General features: G+C 41.4%; 1 protein-coding gene across 7 annotated transcripts in view; it reads right to left on the bottom strand.

Moving 5' to 3' along the window:
- The window catches only part of FHIP1A (FHF complex subunit HOOK interacting protein 1A), a 187839-nt gene extending 167154 nt beyond the window's left edge, over window positions 1-20685 (bottom strand). For 2 of the 7 annotated variants that reach the window (XM_024568968.3, XM_053910923.1), the window contains exons 1-2: window positions 19159-19533; window positions 13629-13709 (exon numbers count right to left, since the gene is read on the bottom strand). The gene's annotated coding sequence lies outside the window, so the exon portion shown is untranslated. Of the gene's footprint in view, window positions 1-13628; window positions 13710-18716; window positions 18995-19158; window positions 19535-20258 lie in introns of those variants that run through there. The other 5 variants (XM_045202370.2, XM_045202369.2, XM_045202366.3 and 2 more) reach the window with 4 other exon arrangements.
- Window positions 20686-22958: the final 2273 nt, after the last annotated feature.

The following is a 22958-nucleotide window of genomic DNA, read 5'->3' as shown; positions in this document are numbered from 1 at the left end:
CGGGGCCATCTTCCTGGATCAGCTCCCTAATTAGTCAGGGGCATCACAACAGCTCCTGAATTATCTCCTTGTCACCTCTGTCTCCCCATTCGAGGTTCTTTTATACTGCTGCAAGAACAATATTCCTAAGACTGTGATTATGTCAGTCTACTAAAACACCTTCTGCAGCTTCCCTTTGCTTACCTGAAGCACCCCAGTTCATCACACCTACCCCCCATGTCTTTCTCTCTCAAATAGCATATGCTCCAGCCAGTGTATAACCCTAGCCACTCCCAAAACAGGCTGCATCTTTCCTCTTTTGTTCATGGCCTTATAACCACAAGATGCCCTCCCCTTCATCTCTGCAGGTTTCAAGACCATGTTTAAATGTCACCTCACTCAGGAAGCCTTCCCAGTTCTCTCATTGAGAAGTGACACTTCCTCCTCTCTCCTGGGGCTATAATTCCAAAGAGGGATGACCACATCCTAGCATTGGTCTCTCCCCTGTCCAGCCCGTATTTCAGAACGTGCCACAATTACCATCCTAAGCACGCCCCTGGCCCAGTCAGCACACTGCTTACAGTCATCCTGCAGTCTCACATGAGGATATATGCAAGGCCCTTCACAGTAGGCCTCACCCAGGCATTTTGTTCCTAGGTCAATCCCTGCTCACAGTGAATCATACTGCAGTTAACTGCTACAGGTCTGTCTACTCCAGGGCAAAGATCATGTTGTACTTATCTTGGCAATCCGGTGAAGCCACCCAGTTCCTCTCTGCACACCCTCCCATTTTAGTTCTCTGCAGAGCAGGTCTTTACTTGCTGACTTATTGTCCGCCTCCTTCCTACTAAAGTGAACACTCAGTGAGAATCCAGACCTTGCCTGCTCTCTTCTCAACTATATCCCCAGGATCTAGAACACTGCCTGGCACATAGGAGGCGATCAAAGTTTAGGATGAATTGACAAGTACATAAAAATGATTTGCAGTGTCCAGCCCAGTCCTGGCACACCACAGGTATCAGATAATTGTCTGCTGAGTGAATGAATTCTGCCTTGTATGAAAGTTATTTATATACGCATATATTTACAAGCTCTGACAGTTGGTGATCTTGGTATCCTCTCTAGCACAGAGCATAGTGCTTCATACGTGCTAGGCCCTTGATAAATTCCTATTAAATGAATTGCTGCTTCGATAAAACCTCAAGTTATTCATTAATTTATCTGTTAGATCTGAATTTGCCTCCTCGTGTCGATAAGAGGAGTCTGCATTATTTGTCATGGCAGAGACCGCCTTCGCCCCAGGGGAAAGCCAGCACTGCAGAGGGGTCAGGATCACCAGCCACACTGTCTGTCACAAGGGTCTGGGTCTGGACCCCAGCTCCCAGCTCTGGCACTGATTACCCACAGGCCTGCGAGCACAGATTTAACCTCTCTTCGCTTCAGCTTCCTCTTTGAAAGAGGATTAGGAAACCTGTCATGCAAAGCAGCCTATTTCCTTCACAGCTAAATGAATAATCTGTCCTAAATCCTTTATTACCTCTTCTTTACCAGTTGTAAACTGTTCAACTGCAGTTCGAATATTTTAATATGTGTTGCTTGAACTTAGTAGGTCATTATTTAAAATAGCAAGGGATTATGTTTACAAGGTATTAATTCTCCGTTAACTTTTCATTACCGTACAGCATTTCCGTGCTCATCCGGTGGGCACAGGTGACCCGCGCACATTACTGCGAGCATTCCTAAGACTTCCTGGAGCCACAGCAAAAAAATGTCCCAAGACAGCACTACCTCACACAGAAGAGTAATTCTTCCCTCAACACCCCTCGCAGGAGAGAGCGCAACAATCAGATGAGTGGTGAGCAGGAGAACTGTACCCACTAAATACATTACATAATAACATGACTCCAGCTTAAGACTGGATGATTTATAAAAAATAATAATAAAGGGCTTAGTGCTAAAGTAAGTGCATCTCAGTCAAAATGCATTTGACATTATTTAAATCCCTCTGGGGACAATAATTCTGTTTGGAGGTAGGCACGGTTGGCCAGGGCTCGCACAGATGAACGTCACTGATACGGGTACAAAGTTAAGACTCAGGTTCACGGATCTGAGATTCCCACGGATGGGCAGAGAACATAGCTACTCTTCTGCACAAACATTGCAATGTCTTTCTCTAAGGCCCTTATTTGACAAAAAGCATATATGAATTAACCAAAGTCATATTCAAAAGATTGTTCTCTCACAAATCTTGATGTTATTGCTAGACACAGAAAATGTATTTGCCTGAGGAGGCACAAAAATTGTATTTGCTTAAGTATATACTGTCAGCACTGAAGCAGTATGAAAATGTGAGCCTTCACTGGCAGGTACTACACCAAATAACAAACAAATAAAAGTCAAATCTCTGCTGGACAGGTGCAAACAAGAACACTTGAGAATAAAGGGTCAATAAAACTTTTGTTACTGGCCACGTGGCTAAGACTTGCCACTAAAACGTTAGCTTACAGAGCTATTCGGAAAGCATCCACATCATGCTGAGTTGAGTGCATTTTTCCCAAAGGTGAACAAGCAAAAAGAACAGTGCGAATGGTGACCTGAACGGAGATGTAGCATATGTCCTGCTTGAAGATAATCTTCAACAGCTGCAGTTATCAGTTCAGGAAATCCTAAAGTGTTCCCATAGATCAAGAGGCCCAGACAAGTATGTGTTATTTTAAAATCAGTTACTTCTACCTAAAATCAATGCTGATTTGAGCTATTAGAGAAAGGCAGTACACACAGCAAGTTTCTTCCAAAATCAGGAGGTCAAAGGGCAATACCTAGCCCACAAGAGGTTCAGTGTTAGTGGCTAAATCAACAAAAGTATTGAATAAATAAGCTTGAATAGCAGAACTGGCAAGAATCTCTGATACTTTTCAATGGAAGAATGTGGTCCCAGTTCTGTGATGTTTCGCACTAACAGGGATTTTTGCAAAACACAGCATTCAACATCTAAAAAAATTAAAGCACTTTATAATGGTTAAGTCAATTCCCTATTATATTTCTGTCTGGTAAAAAAAAAAAAAAAAAAAAACGGGGGAGAAAGAAAAGGAAGGAAGGGAAACGGAGGGACGGAGGGTGGTAGGGAAAGAAAAGAAAAATCCCAAGACCCATTTTGCCTGGGGAGGATAAAAAGCACAAGGAAGAAGTAAGTAACTTAAGAAAAATACATCCCTCTGCCTCATGGCCAGAAGCAGAAAGGGGGCCACCTTTATAACATGAAGAGTGGCTTCATGGAAGATTTTAACAGAAAGAGCAGAGCCCGCACATCCATAGGCATGAGTCTCTTCAAAGACTACGCGCTTATTACGAAATGCCTGCCAATGCTCAAAATATTCTAGGAACAACTCTTTTACAGTTGCCTTCATGAATGTGACATTCTTTTGAAATTTTCAACTGTGGCAAATTTGGTTCCTTTGAAAGTGGGACTTGGTATCTGTAAGCTGGAAGTACATTTAGAAAATAAAAACAATAGTCAAGCTGGATATTATTTTTAACGAAAGCTTAGGTGATTTTTGTAATGTGGCTTATAAACTACTTCTAAAGACAATTCTTTAAAATCATTCCAAAACTCCTTTCTAACAGCAGCACTGTGGAGGGAGCAGGCACCTTCCCTATATGAACTCTTCGTGGGGCCCATTTCACTTTTACAATGAATGTCTTTGGTATTGGCACTATATGTACATTAATCAATTAGGTAACGGTGATATCTGATTCGTTTTTTCATGTTATTCACTCATTCAACAAATATTTATGCGCACCTAATGTGTGGTAGGTACTGTACTGTCTCAGGGATCTAAAGGTGAACAAACATGGTGAAGGCAGGTCTATTACCTGCCCTCATTAAGATGATTTACATAAGCACATAAATAAGAACAGTAAGTCCAATGGGGGGTGGGGGGGACATGATGATGTAAAAAGCCTATAATAGTGAGACCCAACCAAGTGTAAAGAGGCGTCCCTGAGGAAATGAGGTTTGAGCCAGAGATAAATAGGAGTTAACCAATTAAGCAAAAGGGACTGAGAGGTATGGATGTGATAGAGGTCAGAGGAAATGGTGGTCTGAGTAGTGAACAGTGTGTGCAAAGGCTCTGTGGGTTTTTTTAAAGCATGTGGGCACATTAAAAAATGAAAGAAAGACAGTGGTGCTAAAGAATTGAGAGCAAGTGAGAGAATGGTACGAGATGAGGTTGGCCAGGTGGTCCGACTGGATTCCACAGAGCCTGGCACACATTAAGGATCTTTATTGGACCCTAAGAATGATGAGAAGGTGGGGAAGGAAAATGATACCATGAGCCCTGGCTGGTGTAGGTCAGTGAATTCAGTGTGGGCCTGAGAACCAGGGGCCAATGGTTCAATTCCCGGTAGGGGTACATGCCTGGGTTGTGGGCCAGGTCCCCAGTGGGGGATGCGCAGGAGGCAACCACACATTGATGTTTCTCTCCCTCTCTTTCTCCCTCCCTTCCCCTCTCTCTAAAAAAATAAATAAAATCTTAAAAAAAAAGAAAGAAAGAAAATGACACCATGAAATCTGGATTCTTTAAAAATTACTAAGGCTAGAGAGAAGAACCAATTAGGGAGTGGATAGGGTCGAAGCAGGAAGACCAGTGAAGAAGCTACTAAATATAATAATTTAGAAGAGAGAGTGGAGTTAACACAGGTAGATGAGTGGATTTGACAGATACCAAGGGTGTAAAATCAGTAAAGGGTTGAATGGTATTCTATATTCGTTACTTAGTCAAAGATAATGCTTTCCTTTAGCCTTGGAGTTCCTTATTTGTTAATTATTTGCAAACCAAAGAGCATCATGCAAATATTGGGTGTCTTTTGCAATGAGCTTTCTGCATTATATTTTATCTTCTTTTAAATAAAGAAAAAGCAGTAAAGATAAAAACAAAACTTAGGAAGTACTTCATTTTATGTAAAAATGTGTGTTCCTGCAAAATTGTGCTACACCTTGGTAATAAAAGAGCCTATATCTTAAAGAATATTACTGAGTAAAAATGTCTTCCTTGTACAAAAGCAAACAATAAAAAATGCAGAACAGATTACCATGATACTATATCAGCTGAAATGTAAACCACTATCTTGATTATTTCCATACATCATTTCTCCTTTATTACAGCATACATAAATTGGGTGATTTTATAACTTTAAAGGGATGAAATGCCTGAGAAGTTTAATAATCACCATCAAGTTTCATAATAAACCATTTAGTAAGCAACTGGAATGGCCAAGAGGCTTGCAAAGATTTAAATCTCTTCTTTCACCAATGACTTTGCCCACATGGAGAAGTCATTTTTATACCTACATTACTATAATATGCCATCTCTAGTCCACTCCATTCAAAAAAAAAATACAGCTTTCCCATAGCCTGGACTACAACTTCATAGTAATAGAAGTTCAATGTAGTCAGCCTTATATACTATATCAACACATGTACCACAAAAAGTCTAATTTTGTACCAAATTGGTCACATGCTTTTGTGTCTGGCACAGACAGACCAGTTTGTACCACAGTTCAGAGCAAACATGTAAGAGGGACCTAGGTTTTAGTAGTCTGCTATATCAACAACCAATGTACCAGCTACATTCTAATTCCATGAGCTAAAAGAAGATGGTCTAATTTTGAGATTTTGCAACTAGAATTTATGCCCTTCCTACAAAATGCAGATTTTAACTTGGAAAGAAACACATTCAATACAAAAAAACACTAACACTAAGCAAAACATATAAAGCCACTCTAAGTCAAAAAACTGACTTCTAAAGGCTAAAATACACTTTTAAACATCCTGCTTTTGGCAATTTAAGTCAGAACTCAGGCATTAGTAATCAGTTCCTCTCAGAATCTGGACAATTAATCAGAGCTTCTACATATGAGTTTCTGTGTTCCTTCCTTTTTTCTTTTAAGATTTTACTTATTTATTTTAGAGAGGGGAAAGGAGGGAAAAAAAGAGGGAGAGAAACATCTATGTGTGGTTGCCTCTCATGTGCCCCTTGTTGGGGACCTGAGCTGCAACCCAGGTATGTGCCCTGACTGGGAATCGAACCAGCAACCCTTTGGTTCGCAGACCAGTGCTCAAACCACTGAGCCACACCAACCAGGGTTCTTTCCTTTAAAAAAAATCATTACAATAGTAAGTATATGTGAAGTAACTTGAAGAGTGTACAGCAGTATGGTGGCAGTCATTATCATTTATAACACATATACTTAACCCTGAACTGGGCATATAGTGGCATTTTGAGAAATATCATACCTCTGATATATCACAATAGCTCTTTGAGAAATGCTGTGCTTTGCCTCTGTGATTATTTTTAACTGTATACCTTGAAATCTTTCCAGCACAGGAGTGAGAAAGAGAAGCCATGAAAATCTCATTATTTTTTGGTTATTAAGGAAAAAACAGAATAAAATACATTGGATTTAGGAATTAAAATCTCAAGCCTTATTACACTGTAATACTACCTAAAAGGGTAACTTGCAGGAAATCGGTAATTACACTGAGCCGTGCCAAGGAATGTACTCTGCGCGCCCAGTTGCAGCTCGCTTGGACAGTGCGGGATCACGTGAAAACCCAGTTGAAAGATGGGCCCTGTAATAAAAATGTTGAGCCTTTCATGATTTCATCTGTTTGACAAAGATAGCATGATAAGTCACTTTGCCCATGAGTCTCTGAAGTAACCGTGCTACCTCATGCACTCACCAATATTTCAGTAAGGAAGAGAAAAAGGCTTACCGTATCTAAGCCTCAGGTCATCTGACATCGTACAATTTCTGAATTTCAAATGGAGAGATTTTCGTTCACCCTTACTTTTCTTGAAAAGCACAAAGAAATAGCTAAAAAGGTAGTGAAGCCCTGGCTGGTGTGGCTCAGATGGTTAGAGCGTCATACCGTAAACCAAAAGGTTGTGGGTTTGATTCCTGGTCAGGGCACCTGCCTCGGTTGTGGTTCTGGTCCCTGGTAAGAGCGTATGGGAGGCAACTGATGGATGTTTCTCTCTCACATCGATGTTCCCCTCTCTCTCTCCTTTCCTCCCTCTAAAGTCAATAAACAGTTTTTTGATTCAAAAAAAATTAAAAAGTAGTAAAAATTTGAAGGATTAGAAACTCATACCTAATTTATTAACAGGAAAAAAATGAGGGTTGTATTGATATTATCAGGGGTTATAAGGTATTTTCCAGGTGCTGAGAAAAACTGATGCTAAGGAATCTTGGTGTGAGAGAATAGTACAATGGACTGCCACGAGTTGGTTAGAAAATTCGCAATCAAATTCGGCAAGTCAGAATCTCTCAATTCCTTGCTTCTGCTGGATTGTTTAAAAAGCAAATCTTAGATATCATATCTGAGATAAGAAAAAAATGCCCCCAAAGATATATCACTTTTCTAATCCCCAGAAGCTGTGAATATCAACTTATATGGCAAAAGATGTGACCACGATTTAGGATCTTAAGAAGGAATTTACTTTGGATTATCCAAGTAGACCTAAATGCAATCACGTGTGTCTTTGGAAGAAAGAGGCAGAGGGAGATTTGTCACAGCTACACGTAGAGAGGGCCATGTGAGACTGGGCCGAGATGCAGCCTCAACTGAAGACAGCTACCAGAACTGGTAGAGACAAAAACTCTGCCCTACAATCTCAGAGGAAGCAGGGCCTGCCTGCACCCTGATTTTTGATCTCTGACCTCCAGAACCATAAGAGAACAAATTTCTGTTGTTTAATCCACCCAACCTGTGGCAATTTGTTAAGGAAGCCATAGGAAACTAATACAATATCATATAGTCTGGAAAAAACTCAGTGTATATCTTCAAGATATAAGGAGTCTTTTAAAAATAATAATACCACTATCATTCCTTTTCTTATATTTTAGAGAAAGAGGAAAGGGGAGAGGGGAAGAGGGAGAGAGAGAGACATCGATGTGAGAAACATCAATCGGTTGCATCCCGTGCGTGCCTGACCAGAGATCAAGCCTGCGGCCTAGGTGTGTGCCCTGACTGGGAATCAAACCCACAACCCTTTGGTGGGTGGCATGATGCTCCAACCAACTGAGCCACTGGCCAGGGCTGTCATTCCTTCTCAAAAGTCCTTTAATTTATATCATCTCCAATCAGAGTTTAAATATTTCCCAAATGGAACAATATAAATAAATAAATAAATAAATGTTTCCCAAATGGTCTGATAATTTATAATTTTACAGTTGATTTATCCAAATCAAGATCCAAACACAGTTGATATGTATCTTAAGTCTCTTCGTAATAGTTTCTCTTCCTTGTTTTTCTTACCATTTATGTATTAAATAAACTGAGTAATATGCCCTATAGAAATTTGTACAGCTGGATTTGGCTAATTATGTCTCCATTGTTTAACATGGTCCTCTTTCTCCCATGCTTCCTATAAACTAGCAGTTAGATCTAAAGCTTGACCAGAAGCACATTCAGATTTTGACTAGAAGCTTCACAGATAGTTCTGTGTATTTCCTATTGCATCAAATTAAGATGCATGTAGTATCTACTTCTTTCTCTTTTAACATTAAGATTGATCAGTGGGTTCAGGGGTTATTGGCCTAATCTATCAGTTATGAAGTTCCCCATCAGCCTTTGACCTAATAGTTTTAGCAGTCATTGATGATTATTACCTAGACCTGTTATTTCATTAAGGGTAACAAAATGGTGATATTTTATTTGTATCATTCCTTCTGCATATATTAGCTGGAATTATTCTAAAAACAAGATTTTGTCCAAACCACCTATTTGGTTTCTCTGAAATGCCTTTCCTGGAAAAAAACCTGTAAGATAAATGCTTGATAATATCTAATTTTTAAGGGAGTGCCAGAATGGACATCTGTCTTTGAATACAAAGACCACCTTGTGTATATTCAGTGAGTATAACTTCTCAACTGCACTCAACTTAGTCCTCAAGTTACCAGTTCAAACAGTCAGCCTACAATAGGGAACTTATTTTTAAAGAATAAAAGAAAGTCAGGATCCAATATAACTATGTCCATTTGATATCAGTTATTCAGATTTATGCCCTATCGTATCAGGCTAAACCCCTCAACCAACCTCTCCAAACCTCTCATTCACTCTGAGAGTCTACCTTGTCCTATTTGACTAATACAAACCAACTTCTCATTCTCAACTGTGTCTTTGGTTGAGTGTTCTACACGCCTCCCTCTTTCCCCTCAAAGAGTCGTCCTCGTCCTCGTCCTCCCCCTCAGGAGTAAGCACACCTCCTGCTCCTGCTGTCCAGCACCCTCCTTTCTTATAAACTGTTCCTCCTCCCACTCTATGTATTTCTACATAGGGTTGCCAACTACCAGATAATGTGTACCCCTGGCCACTAGTATAAGGATGTCACCAAAACGAGGCCAAACAGCCATTCCTGGGATTTTGAGATTTAGACCAGGGGGAAGAAGATCAGGATCTCTCAGGGGTTCCCTGGTTGTTGGCAGCCACACCCCGGCCAAGCAGAGGAAGCTGACAGGCAAGCAGAACTTAGAGACAGAGTCTCAGTGATACAGAAGTTTCCAGTTTGGGCTTCCCTGAGACTCACCTCACTTCCTGGACATATAAACCAGTAAATAACCCTCTACACAGTTTAATTTCTATAATTTACAATGAAAATGCACAATTTATGACACAATCTCTACCATGATTCTTGAAGGCTATGACCACAATGACCTCTACCTCTCTGGTTTTTTGTACTTACTTTCTGTACAAATAACACTTCATCTCATACTGTCCTGGTTTTTTGTGTCAAATACATGTTTGTTGCCATCTTTTGTGGCCTTGCAGACACCTTTTGAAAGCCTCCCAACAGTCCCTCAAAAGTGCTAACAGAGCCTCAGTACATAAATAGCAATGGCCATGGACTGATGACTACTTCCATGTTAAGCGCTTCACATCTGTTATTTTATTTAACCCTCACAGAAAATCCCTGGGAGGAGCATTATTATTCTCCACTTCAAGATGAGGAAGTGAAGGGTCACCAAAGCAAACTTACTTGTCCAAAGTCATACATTTACTAAATGGTAGAGCAGGGATTTGAACCAGCGTTCATCCAAATTTTGTCCTCTTTCCACTATGCTCATGCTGCCTCCCACAATATAAATACTTGCGTATTAACTTACCAGAGAGAACAATTGACCCAAGACCTCCAAGTAACCTGTGACTTTGAACTAACTTCAAAGTGCATGTTCCTCCATCATTAAAAATAATAATTTAATATGTTAATGCATAAATAAATGAGCCATGTGAAAATCAGAATCTTGAAGAAAATTATAATACAATTCCTCCAAAATAACTACTGGAAGCCTAAAGACTAAATGCTAGCATTTCCCTTAAAGTAATGGGTAAAAGGAATGAATATTTAAGACCACTCTGTCAAAACAAGTCGTATACAACTCCCCTGGCAGTAATATTTCAAAACAGCAGAAAGAGATTTGTGAGTACCTGTCAATGTGTGACATGCCTACAGCTCTCCGACTGCTCAGAGGAATATTCCTGTGTCATTATTAGACACTAATAGTTATTGAGCACTCCCATGGCTTACAGGCAAGAACAGAAGGCCTTTAGGAAGAAAATGGCTCTGTCTTCATAGCTTCGCAAAGGGAGAGGCCAGGAGGACAGTAACGGCAACTTACTGGTGGAGGACCTGAAAGTAACAGTTCTCATTTCTACATGGATTACATCCTTCAGCCAAACTTCCCATTTCCATACGTGTGCTTCCACTTCCTGCTGCACAGTTCCACACAGACTTCCAGCTGGCAAATTAACTTCGAGGCAACAATAGTTGCTCAGCACCTAGCTAGGAACCTTCTGTTGAGGTGTCCCATTAATGCACTTATTGGTTGCTTGTTCCTTTTTTTTTTTTTTTTTTTTTTTTTTCCTTTCTCATTTTTCTCACTCTACCTGAGGCCCTTACACTACATAGGCACTCTCCTGGGGATTAAAATGGGTGATCCTAGAAGGCCAGCAGACATCAAAGGGGCAGAGTCCTTATATATAATTTAGCAACAGCAAAGCCAAAGGGAATGTATGCTTGGCACATAATGAAGAATGGGCTCATCCCTGGTGAGACAAGATTTTGCCAACTGGAAGACTTTGGTGAACAGCAGGCCCTGAAGAATACATTGCTCTCACAGACTCGAGAATACCTCAAATGAGATCTTATATGTGAAAGTGCTTTGTAAACTATGAACAGCCAAGGGACCGTAAATTTCTTCTGTTACTGACATGGCTATTACAAAGGCACAGACCTGGGGAACAGGTGGTTGTAGGGTGAAAGAACTAACTAGCTCTGGATAGAAACAGTCCTCAGCAAAAAAAAAAAAAAAAAGAAAGAAAGAAAGAAAGAGAGAAAAAGAAACAGAGGCCTTTCAGAGGGTACAACAGAAAAAAAAGAAAGACCAAACACCCAAGGGGACGTGGGGGACAAAGGGCTTCAAGTTAGCAACCTCCCAGTTAGTTCAACAAATACTTACTGAAGGTCAGGCACTGGTCTATATGTTGAGATACATAGTCAAAGACAGCCAATAGTAATTTAGCCAAAGATCCCAGCCCTTTATGGAGCTTTATATTCTTATTCAGGAAGACAGTCAATATACAATGCACCTAATAAGAAGTCAAGTGTAGTGCGTTAGAAGATAAGCGCAGGAGCTCAGGGTAAGGAAGATAGAAAGTGCGAGGCAGAGGGTTTGCAATACTTTGAGTTTAAAAGATAAGCCAAAGAGCAGAATGAGTTCCGATGGCCAATGATGTTCCTCAAAAACTACATCAATTACAGGAAAAATAAGGAAAATCATACTGTGCTTAAATAGAATTTGCATAAAATTTGGCAAATTCAAATTGCCTATATGTAGCTCATTTTCCATATCTTTTCCCCTTTACCCTTGTTCAAAATTATTGATGCAAATGTGCTACGTAACATATTTACAGAGGAAAATATGAAAAGACTTAGCCAGAGGCCAAGAGAAGGAATTATAAGAGATAAGAGCAAAGCTGATAACAGCAAAAATAGTTGCAAACCAGTACCTCAGGAAAGGGCTAATTCAACGGGACTTAAAATATGACTCAATTTTTTCTGTTAGGAAAAGTTAGCTCTAGGTCACAGATGATATATAGGTTTCATTTCTAGTAACAACCCCAAACAACCAGCAGTCTCTCTAGAGTACTGCATTGATAAAGAGTGCTAGGCCCTGTGGGAAATGAATTAGACATTTTTTCCTAGGTAGATCTTAATGCTTTAAAATGTACGCATACCAGTAAATATTCACTGGCTACCTACTAAGTGTAAGGCAACATGATGAGCAGTAGAGGATTTGGTAGTACAGAGCTTGATCTGGCTCCAACGGAGTTTATAATGTAGTTGGAAACAAGGACAAATGTCAAAAAGATAACACTAGAAGTCAGAAAATGACTAGGTTCCTAAAATTTCAGTACGGAGATTCAAATACCAGGAAATTACCACAGGAAAAGACTGCCAAGAAAGGCTTAGGGGAGGACACAGCCTCTGCACTAGGCTTTGAAGCATGCCGATTACTGAAATAACTGGAAAGAAGGATTAGTCCCAGGAGAAATGGAGAAAAAGGAACAGGAAGGGTGTGGCTCAGGAATGAGGAACAGATCCACAGGCAGCCAGGGCAGAGATCTGCACGGGGCAGCATATCAGAGATGCCTCTCAGATTAGTCAGGGTTCTCCAGAGAAACAGAAGGAATGGGAGACAGACACACAAAGAAGAGACAGGGACAGAGAGACTTATTTATTATAAGGAATCGGCTCATGCAATTATGAAGGCTGAGAAGTCCCAACATGTGCAGTTAGCAAGGAGAGAAGCAAGAGAGCCTATAGTGTAGCTCAAGCTCAAATCCAAGTTTGAGTCCAAAGAAGGCAGAGAAGACCTATGTCCTAGCTCAAACACAGTCCGGCAAAGAGAGTGAATTCTCCCTTCCTCAGCCTTTTTGTTCAATTCAGGTCTTGAACAGATTGGATAAAGGCCACCCACAACGGGAAAGGCAATCTGCTTTATTAAGTCAACAGATCCAAATGTTAATGTCATTCAGAAACATCCTCACAGACACACCCAGAATAATGCTGACGAAACATCTGGGCACCCTAAGGCCCAGGCTCAGTCAAGTTGGCACGTAAAATAAACCGTGACACCTTGAGGTGAGTCATTACCCAGTGGGCAACAGGACCGTGACCAGCAACATGGCCAGAGCTGTGCTTTATAAAATCAAACTGCCTATGGCATGGAATGGGTTAGAGAGGAAAAAACTGGGGCCAGAAATAAGATTTTAAAAATTATAATTGCCCATGTGGTAATAAGAGGCAGGTCATCAACAAACATACATGGGAATTCTATTCAATATAAAGGTTCTCTGCTAGAGAATTAAGATGCAGAGTTACTCTTGCCATTCTATTTGATTTGATGTCAGGATCCAAATGTAGCGCTACCCAGAGGGACTGCAAGAATAAGCCTAGGATTACAAAAGTCAGCAATGAGAAGGCAGATTCAGAAATTATCCGCACAGGGAAGGCACGATGAGAGTTTGATCCTGGCTTGCCCACATGGGCAGGAGCTCAGAGGACAGTAGGTTGAGTCAGACCGACCTGAGGCAGGAAGCACCATCAAACCCACGAGTTGTGTGACTCGCTGTGAAGGAGAGACCACTCCTCAGTGACAAACCAACCCTAAAATATGACCAAGAGGTAGGATTACTTAAAGAGAAAAACAAAGGAAAGCAGCAACAAAACCAGTGTACAAACACTTTAACACAAGTTATAAGCTGATTCACCAATAGCAACTCCTGGGTCTAGTTTTCACCTGCAAGGTCCTGAACTGTGACACAGTGGAGAAGAGCAAGGAGGGAATTTAGAAAAGGTCAAACTTCAGCTGATTATTAAGTTTTTAATACAACTCAGGTAAGCAGCAGGTAGTCTGGTGTTTCCTGAGGCAAATCAAGGTCAATGAAGGTCCCATTGTCAGATCTTTCATGTGTCCAAACTACTACATCTTGTTTAAAACAAGCAAAAATGTAAATGTTTTGTAACATATACAATGTCATGTTGGGAGATTTAAAATATTCAACTTATAAAAAAGTGGCTTCATATTAGAGAATAGTCAATAATCAACAATAATATATTAGGCAGTTGTGTCTTCCCATAAAAAGATGAAAATGAGTACATGCAAACTACAAAGTTTATCCTGTCCTAAGAAATTGTTTAAGAAAATTTATCATACAAAAATATCAAAAACATTCTTTCTAATAAAATAAATATGGACAGAGGTTACCTCATTTTGAGGATGCATGAAGTATTCATGCTAAATGACATACTGAAGATCACATTTTCAAATGATAGTTTATATCACTACATACTTATGCAAGAATAAACGTGTATAGATTTATATTTTTCTATACTCATTCTGATAGATTACAAAGAAAATCGACCTAATGAATAAGTTTCAAGTACAAGTTCCTTTAACACAAACAAAACTGAAGACACTAATTTTGAAGACTGAAATGTAATCCTTTAATTGAATGGTTATGAACAAAGCTTAGACTCAATGAAAATATTAATCAACTCTCTAAGATGGTCAATAAAAACTTGCCACAGGAATTCCTGAAATGTTCCTCCTTCAATGAGCCAGAGTCATGAAATTTAGCCAAAACATCTTATTTCACACTTTTCACACAGAGAAGAGTGAAATCAGTTCCTGGCACTATCCAAAAGCCTAAAGATCTTAAAATTTACAGATTACTAATATTTCAACAGAAGTAAATTTTTAAAATACAAGAAGAGGAGCTAAAAGGTACTCATTCTGCATTCTGCAAAGCTTAGTGTATTCCCTGAACTCCTTAATGGCATGCCCTAGAATAATGCTAAGAAAATGTTTTTTTAAAAAAATTATGCTCCATAAAAGCTAATTAGCAGCTTGCCAACAACTGCAGAGTATTTTTATAGCTGTTATCAATTACTATCTTCTCTTGGGGAAAAATTTTAAACTGAAAAGAACCTTAAATGTGAGGAAATGAGGAGAGAGCTCAGAGCCTTTTGCTCCTATGACCTCCTATGTCGATGTCTGGTTATATATTAATAATTTCTATCTTTAGTCTTACACATTCAAGAACAAAGGTTTAATATAGTTTTCATTGAAGGTACACTATTAGAGGAGGTATAAATTAGAAATTTTCCCACAGAAAACACTCACACAAGTGTACTTTAAGGACATTCTTTTTTTTTTTTTTTTTTAAGGACATTCTTTAAAGCACTGTTCTTAGTATTGAAAAATGGGAAACAACCCAAATTTCCAACAATAGGAAATTGTTTAAATGACCTGTGATGTAATACTAGACAGCCAGAATGCTCCATGTGTATGGTCATGGAAATATTTTCAGGATATATTAAATTAAAAACAGAAGCCAAGTTGAAAGTTGTTTAGTGTTGCCCCACTAAATAATATTGTGATTATTAATAATCACAATAACAGTAAATATATTTTAAAATGGAGAGAAATTTTGGAAGAAAAGCATATACTTATTTATAGCAGTTTCTCCAGAATATAAGATTACAGTGTGCTATTATTTTCAAAATTACATATTTCTGTAAGTTTGAATGTTAAATAATATAGACTGTATAATCTGAAAAAAACAAAGAGTTAAGTTGGCAATATAAGTGGAGTGGAAGTCGGAGAGAATCTTATGTATAAAGAAAAGGAAAACTTACATTAAAACTTCAATGTAATAGCTCTAAAATGTCATCTGTCTGTACCTCTCTTTTGGAAGACAGCTGTGTCCTTATTCTCAGAACTTCAAAATGAAGCAATAACACAGAGGTATTGGAAAAGCTCCCTTAGCATCTCCTGTTAGTCACAGCTTCTCAGGATAAAAGTTTAGCCCAAATTCCAGTATTTATCAAATTCAACTGAGCAACGCTGTAAATTCCTAAAAAGTTGCACACAAACTGCCTAGGTGTCTCCAATTCTAATTAAAAGTTATTACAGAATTTACCAAAAATTTTGTCTGCAGACTAAAGATATTTCAAGCATTTTCATAATGGAAATATGAGTAAGTAGAGAAACCACTTTTGAATCCACGGTCCCATAATCTATGCAAACATTGTAAAAACTAGATAGGAGAAGTGAAAATTGCCTGGAAAGGTCATTGAGGAATTACAAGCCTGGGCAAAATCTCCACCTGCCTGGGGAGGGCTGTGAACTTGTGCAGGGAAGGGTTTGTTTCTCCAGCCACGTGACCTTCACAAACGGTTAAACTCCTATACCTCAATTTCCTCACCTGCAAAACGAAAGGAGGAATAAGCAATCTCTGATCACGTCATCTCTAAAATTCTGAAGACACACCTTTACTCTGTCCTTGCCAAAAGAGTTTTAAAAAAGAATATGTATGTACATAATATAAAATATAAGGTATAAAGTTATAAGGTACTAGCCCAAAACAGTAGACTCCTGCCTGGCTTCCCCTAATCCTGAGTTCTGCTCCCCAAAAGCCACTCCTTCAACTCTTCGAAGTGTTTCTTCTAGTAATTATTTCCATATTTGTAAATCACACACTCACATTCCTATGTCCTGGTTTTTTTTTAAATTTTAGACATTACCAAAGTTCTTTATTCAATTTATTGGGGGCATTTATTCATCCAATCCACCCACCTCTCTAGGGACAGCCACACTGTGGACAGGCAACGGATAAAAATATTACATACACATGTAGACGTGTGTAGTCCTGTCTCCAATTACAGACAGTCTGCTTAATAAGAAATAAGATCCCTTTGCACATCCAAACACTTCACAAAAGGTAGCAGGGAAAAACTTAAAACGTGGCCTTATCTAAATCGGAAATCCTGAATTCAGGTTTGAGTCTACCACATACAGGAGCCAAGTGCACACCTAAAAGTTGCTTATCTTCTCATCTGTTTTCCTCTCCTGTAGTCGGAATAGCAGAGTGCCCACTACAATAGTTAAGTCACAGCACAATGTTAATCATAAAGCACTACAGAAATGTTATTTTATATTATTGTCTGTACTAAGAGATCCCCAGAAATGAAGTCCCTGACGTTACTGATCACTCTTGAGCACTGTTCCCTACCTAGACTAAAAACTAAGAGCTGAAAGTAGCTGAGAGTAAGAGTGAAGTAGATGTAAATTGTGTTCCAAGGTCAGAATCTGAGGGTCTAGTTCTTTAAAGGGCCAATGTGTTGCCCTATGAGACAAATGCACACAAAATAAAGATCAAGCATCTAACAAGGGATCCAAGAGAACAATTCTCTTTTATACTTAGAGAGAGAGGAAGCTTTCTTATCAAATTTTCTTTCTAAAAGTAATACAGAAACTGCTTCAAAAGTCACTTCTTAGGCAACTCTTACTTGTCTCTCCTAATACGCACCTCTACGTCTCTAAACAACTTATTTGTATGCCTGCTTCTTGACTTGGAGGCACTATCTAGTGACTCCCTATTATGGTAGGAAAAAGTGAAGAAAAAGGATTTTGAACCAAACTTGGGAGTTTATCATGAAGAACTGTCCAGCAATACATTTCTCTGACCCTGTAGTAAAGCAGTCCTTTCATTTCTAGCCTTCAAAGGCCTGCATGAAAAAGGATACAACCTGTAGAGTCTCTGCGCAGAGGCAAGGAGGAAGCTAGTGAGGCCATTGTGCCTAAATGATTAGGCTATTCTAAATTTCCTCTGAATCTAGTTCACTGACGCTTGGTTTCTCTTGCCTTTTCTACCCGCCCTACACAGCTTAATACCGTTACAAAAGCTACAGGATGAATGACACAGGGGACCCCAAAGTTAGTTTATTTCAAGACAAGCATGGACACAATTCTTACAAGCTCTGCAGAAAGGGATTAACTGGAGCTAAAAGAAACCAGCCTTTGCTCATTTCTGTCCAGAGAAGACCACCGAAGTTCTCCAAATGGGGACTCCAGCTGTAGTTCACTAGGCTGGGGCAGCTTCTGGGATAACATCCTGTCCAGTGCCAAGTATACAACAAACCTGAGGGTCAAGCAGGTGACCCTGCCAAGCAGGCAAGATACACTAATTAATGAGAGGAAATCTTTTCCCTCATTAACCAGTGGCATAAAGGTGATTAAACAGGAAATACTTTTGGGTGACCTACATAATTTCATCAGGGCAGCTATGACTTAGCAGAGAGCACCTGAGATCCTAATCAGATGAATTAGATAGCAGGACCCTTTCCGAGAAGTCAGGGAGTAGTGCCAGCTCTTAGGGAATTGGTATGCATTGTTTACCACTCCCCCTCAGAGCTCCCTCTCCCCTGTTTGGGGCTCCTTCCCCCCAGGTGGAATTTCCCCTTCCCTGGACGACTCAGGCACCTGCTGGATGGTGGAGGCGGGATCTGCGAAGAATGGACGGATCCAGGTGGGTGGGCCAGAGCTGGCCTCATTCACCAGGTCTGCTCATGTGATTCCCAAAGCCCCTAGCAAACACGGCTGCCACTGCTGCCACCAACACCTCGCTCTGGCCGCGCTTGAAATAGGACAGCAGCTAGTGCCACTCTCTAGCAGAAGTGGGGTTAACAAGGGAGCTTTGTTGAGGTCGAGGCGGGACGCACACAAACACACCATCACGACCGAACGAACGCAGTTTCACTTGAGAACTTTTGAAATTGAGCAACAGCCACCAAACAAGTAAGTCCTTATAACAATAAAGTGCTGCAAACCTCAAAGTGGCGCCGCCTCTGTCTCTTGTGTAAACGAGGAGGTTTAGAGAGGAAAGCTGAGTCCCAGATCCCCGTTCCTTCCGCAGGACCCAGCTCTCTGATCCCAGGGACCAAGAAAAGGGGTGAGAGCCCTTCTGACATCTTTCTCCGTCAAAACGAGCTGGCGCTCTCTCTCCCCCGGGGTTACCACCGAGTAACACCCAGTCCCACAGCTCTGGCAGCCACCTCCTGCCCTCTGTGACTTGGCCGACCAGCTATCTTGTTTGGGATATTCCCATTGGGTCCCCCACCCCACCCCCGCCCCAAACCTGTTCCTCCGGCCCAGCTGGGGGAGGGGATGCAGAAAAGGTGGGACACTTCTGCTCCTCCTCCCTTAACCCCCTAAAATTAACCAAAAAAAGAAATCCCTCCAGTGCAAATCTCACAGCAGCATGCCACGTACCTGTCTCCCTGGCGTGGCTCCTCTTACCCGCGTAGTGCGGGACGTGCCCAACAAATGTCCCGGGACAATCCAGAAAGTTTGTGCCTGGTCCTGAGGACGCAGACCCGGGGCGCCACCAGTGCTGAGTACTAAAGTAGAGGAGCCGGCTTGTTGCCGGAGACCTTGCAGGTCTCTGCCCGGCTCCTCCCCGCCTGACTCCACCTCAACAGCAGGGCCAGGGGAAGGAAGTACCAGGCTGGAGGAGGTGTGAGGGCAACTTTTCGAGGGATCACCAGCGGGTGGCTGAGCCTCCTGGGTCCCAGACTCGCTCCCGCCTCCTCCCCTCTCCTCCCCTCCCCTCCCTTCCACACACTTGGGGAGGGTGGGACCCGGCCAAGGCGGGGACCAACCTGCTACTCCGGACTGGGAGCCGCGCTGCGGCCCTGGCCCCGCCCCTGCACCCGGGACACCCTGCGCCAGGTGCCAGTTTCCAAGGTGAAGGAGGAGGGGCCTCTAGCAGAAAGTTTCCACTGAAACCTACACCTCTGCGGAATGGAGGGCAACTCGCCCTTGGGGGCTTGCCCCTCGCGGGATCCACACTCCACACACACGCCGCCCACAGGAAAATAAACCTGCGAAGTGGAGGAAGTCAGACAACTCCGCACGCCACGGACGCTTTCAATTTCTCACTTCCCAAAGGTTTGACCACAGCTACTGATCCCCTTCCCCCACACACTCTAATTTCTTCCCCATCTTCCCCACCCCACCCCCCCGCCGTGGTTTGAATTTTAAAATGTTAATAAAGCCCCAAGAGAGCTGAGTCAAGTGATGGAAATGTTCCCCTATTATTCTACTGGCAAATTCCCTGTAAGTGGGCAGGGCGAGCCTGGGTCTCCAGACGTTACTGCCAGGAGGAGAGAGGGCTGGGTGTTAGGGTTCTTTTTTTAAGGAGCGTCAGTGTTACCAGAGCTGTTTGTGAGTATATGTGTGTGCGTGTCACACGGTTCACGAGCACCCCAAAAGTAAGTGCTCTTTAATTTGGACTGTTCTGCAACTAAAAGGAAACTTTCCCAGCTAAGGACCCACTGGCATATGAACAGGTCAGGAAATTATTTCCTTACCGCGCTGGTTGGTGGCGGTGGCCTTTGGCACTGCTCCTTGTCTCTTTATCCTTCCCAGAGCCCAGACCTGGGACGGCCTGGCCCGAGTTTGCCGGCTGCCCGTCATCAGACGCGGAGCAGTGCCCACTGCCACCCTGGCAGCGCCCCTCCACCCCCCTCTCCTCTGTCTCCCACTCCCCCTGCACGCTGGGGCGGCGAAGTCAACGCTCTGCTTTCTGGACAGTAAATCCAGGAGGAGGAATCACATTCTTGGTTAGAGGCCTTGCTGGCATTTTCAGAGCCCTGTGGTTGGTGCGGCTGAAACTTGAGGTGAGCCACAATCTGGGCAGGTTGGGTCACACCTCGCTTGCAAAGGCGGATGTGGGACGTTTTTCACCGCAGCAACATCCTGCTGGCGCCCCACCAAATTCTCCTTTGGGAAAAAAGTATCTTCCTTCCATCCTTCTCCATGAATGGCATCCAGGGATAACCAAAATTGGGTATAAATAGTTTCAAATTCCCTCTTGCAACCATGGCAATGCAATGATGCAAACTTCACGCTCCCTTCCAAGGCTACCACCCTGGTGTGCTTGTGCCTGGCAGCAGAAGCACGGGTGCACTTACTGCCAGTACCTCTCGGGACTCAACAGCCTTTCACCAGTAACAAGTGCAGACAAGTGGCTCCTAGGGAAAAGCTGAGGAGGAGGAGGGAGATAGAAATGAAAGTAGAAGCCAGGCAGCTCTGCACAGCAGGTCACCTTGGCCTGCCCTGACAATTGGAATGTGTTAGAATCATTCATTTATTCAACCAATACTTATTTGAGTGCTTTATGCATGCCAGGCATTCTTCCAGAGGTTGGGGATACAGCAGAAAACAAAAACAAAAATCTTAGCCTTCATAGAGCTCACCTTCCAGGTAGGAGAAACAGATGATAAATAAACAGGAAAATATGTGGGCAGCCATGTGATTAGAAATGCTATAGAGAAAAATTAAACGGACAGGGGAACATGAGGAATACGACAGGGATCTCTTTCGAATAAGGTGATCAAGGAAAGCCTCTGAAGGATGTGACATTTGAGCAAAGGCTGAAGGAGATTAAGCAGTAAGATATCTGCACAGACAACTTCTGAGGCAGAAAGCGGGTACAAACTCTCAGGCCAGGATGTGAGAGTGGAGAAGATGAAGTCAGAGAAGTAAGAGATATGGGTGACTCACCTGGTGAGGATTTTACTCTGAGTTGAGAGTCATTGGAAGGTTTGGGGCAAGAAAAGTGACATCTTCTGACACATTGTAACAACATCACTTTGCTGGGTTGAGAATAGCCAACTAGGAGGTAAGGGGTGAAACAGACGAATTAGATAGCTATTGAAATAATTCATGAGCAAGAGGATGGTGACTTGGACCAAGGAGATGGAGTGGAGGTGATGAGCTGGCAGGGAATCTGCACAGATTGTATGTGGAGGATGAAAGAAAGAAAACAAGGATGACTGAGGTTTTAAAGACCTGAGCAGCTGGAAAGATGGAATCACCATAACAAACATGGAGAAGACTTTAAGAGGAGCAGGATGGGGGTAAAATCAAGAAAGCCAAAAGGAAGACAGGAAAGAAAGGACACATAATTTGAATGACCTTCAGCTTACAACGTGAAGAAAACACCACATACTTCATTAAGGTTCTTTTAAGGATAACATGAATTAATATAGTCAAGTGTCTAGCACAGGCCCTGGTATATGGCAGGCACTAAAGAATGCTAGTTTCCTCTCTGTAAATACCCATTTCATACGTATCCATCATGCCCTCTGTGGCATGAGTGAAACAGAGCCATTGTCTCAGAGGAAATAAGTCTTACCAAAAGTAAAGGAGAGGGAAAAGAAAACAGAAAAGAATGGACATGAAATGAAAATAATAAATTAAGTCCAACAAAGGTGCCTAACGAACTCTATCTGTGATAGTGGCTTCTCCTAAGTTCTGCTTCCTCAAGGGGACAAAGAAAGTATCAAAGTTTGCTAGTTTGGAAAAGGAATTTGAAATATGAAATTTGAAATAAAGCAGCAAAAATCCAGAGCATATGTAATAAGCAAAGAATTTTGGTTGCTACGTCTTGCAGAGAATTCTTTCAAATAAATAAGACCATAGAAATAAAGTCGAAGGATGTGAACAGAGAATTCTGGGGAAAAATGGATAGTATATTTATCTTGAAAGTCCAACCATACTAGCCCTAACTGTTTTGGCTCACTGGGTTTGAACATGGTCTCGCAAAGTGAAACATCGCCCATTCAATTCCCAGTCAGGGCACATGCCTGGGTTGCAGGTATAGTTCCTGCTCGGGGCATGTACAAGGGACAACTGATCACTGTCTCTCTCTCACATCGAAGTTTCTCTTCATCTCTCCCTTCCCCTCTCTCTAAAAATAAAATAAATAAAATCTTTTTTTAAAGGTCCAACCCTACTAATTAAACCTATGATGAGAGGCAATTATTTTTAGTTATAAATTTTGCAAAGAGTAGAAAAGATAATTATGCCAATTATGGATGTTGGACAATATTAAACCATGCTGAAGGAAGTATAAATTACAATAACTTTTAGCAATTTATATCTAAATCTTTAAAATGTACATACTTTTGAAACCAGAAATTTTATTTCTTGAAATTTGTTCTAATATTCAAGTATTTTCTAAAAAACTTCTATATAAGAATGTCCACTACAGTGTCATATAAACA

The sequence above is a fragment of the Desmodus rotundus genome, chromosome 9 (assembly GCF_022682495.2).
Source record: "Desmodus rotundus isolate HL8 chromosome 9, HLdesRot8A.1, whole genome shotgun sequence".
NCBI lineage: Eukaryota > Metazoa > Chordata > Mammalia > Chiroptera > Phyllostomidae > Desmodus > Desmodus rotundus.
This window is presented reverse-complemented; position numbering and strand designations above follow the sequence as displayed.